The sequence below is a fragment of the Schistocerca americana genome, chromosome 5 (assembly GCF_021461395.2).
Source record: "Schistocerca americana isolate TAMUIC-IGC-003095 chromosome 5, iqSchAmer2.1, whole genome shotgun sequence".
Lineage (NCBI taxonomy): Eukaryota > Metazoa > Arthropoda > Insecta > Orthoptera > Acrididae > Schistocerca > Schistocerca americana.
Genome location: NC_060123.1, coordinates 34,531,145 through 34,532,871, shown reverse-complemented (window position 1 = coordinate 34,532,871; position 1,727 = coordinate 34,531,145). Strand labels below are relative to the sequence as shown.

Here is a 1,727-nt window from a genome sequence, read left to right as displayed (position 1 = left end):
GTGTTGACTCGCGACGTTACAGGTAGTTTGAACACAGTCTCTGAACATCACTAGCTTGAAAACCCTCATCAACCGCTAGCGGGGAAACGGCGCACCACCGACATTTTTGTCGCATAGGAAATGTGTTTCCATTTATCTATTCTAAACACTCTAAAGTTTCATTTACGTTACAACCTATATACAAAAGTTTTGCATCGCCCGTTTACTTCAAAATTCAAGGCACAGAAGACAAAACCGGGTACGAGGCTTGATATGTATCCATTTTCAATGAGTCCAAATGACCAAAAAATGTGTAACAACAAAACTGTCTATTTCCTGTGGGGGGTAGGGGACTTCACAGCACTACCATGCAACGTCAGTACTTGGTGGAACGTCCCCTTGCTCGGATGCAGGCCTGAATCCATCATTGCGTATCATCGATGAGACAATCAAGCCAACTCTGGTCCATATTGTCCCTCTCCTCAGAGCTGATTCTGCGTAAGTCGTGTAGAGTGCGTTGTTTTTCCGACGCCCAAAAACAACTCGTTTCAGTCGAGACCACACGTGTACTATTCGGTTCCAGTGCCGAAACAGGCACGTTGCTCTATTCTGGTGACCGTACCATACTGAAAGAACGTGTCCGCGAGAACACCATGGGAGTTATCATCAATCAAGATGAGATTGTCACCAAAATTCTGGCGACATGGTACCACTGTTGGCTGCAGAATCTCGTCCCTGTATCATAGAGCAGTGAGAGCACTCTCAACAATCGCGAGAGGTGTAAAGTAGCTCCATGTAATGCCCCCAGAACGTCACTCCAGTACCACTTCGCTGTACCTGTAGGACAAAGTGCTGGGGTTGTTAGATATTCTGTGTGAAATCGTGTGGGACTTAACTGCAAGGTCATCAGTCCCTAAGCTTACACACTACTTAACTTAAATTATCCTAAGGAAAAACACACACACCCATGCCCGAGGGAGGACTCGAACCTCCGCCGGGACCAGCCGCACAGTCCATGACTGCAGCGCCCTAGATCGCTCGGATAATCCCGCGAGGCTGTTCGATATTACTGAGTTATGTCCAAACACGTTGTCTGCGGTTACCGAGGTGGAAACAGATCCGAGTTTCGTCAGTTGACAACCACCGACGCCATCCTGGGGCGTTCGTTCTGCGTGGTTCCTTGCCTACATGTAGCGGAGTCCATGGTGTTGTGGCGTACGAGGTCGTAGGGAATGGAGATTCACATCACACAGTGTTCTCCTGACTGTATGATGCGATACATAACGTCCTGTAAGCCCTTCGAACTCCAGATTCAGTTCTGGAGCACTCAGCCCACAGTTCCTTTGATTCAAAAGACGGCCTGTTCTCAACACTACCTATTAAATGATAACTAACTGAAGCCCTCAGCTGCCGACAGGTGTTGTTGATATACCTCGATGTGGACAGCTGAAAATGTGTGCCCCGACCGGGACTCGAACCCGGGATCTCCTGCTTACATGGCAGATGCTCTATCCATCTGAGCCACCGAGGACACATATGAATAGCGCGACCGCAGGGACTTATCCCTTGCACGCTTCCCGTGAGACTCACATTCCCAACTGTCCACAATTCTACATATGTAATGTACCTTATAGACATTTGCCCATCCACTCATTACTCGCGCACGCTTTGGCGATTCCCGTAAGAGTTTGGGCAACCTGTGCGCATTCGCACAAACGAAGGTCAATGGCTGGGTAGCCTTTAATTAT

General features: G+C 48.5%; 1 non-coding gene across 1 annotated transcript; it reads right to left on the bottom strand.

Moving 5' to 3' along the window:
* Positions 1-1,436: 1,436 nt before the first annotated feature.
* Positions 1,437-1,510, bottom strand: Trnat-ugu. The gene has a single exon. It is a non-coding gene; the product is annotated as a tRNA-Thr (tRNA).
* Positions 1,511-1,727: the final 217 nt, after the last annotated feature.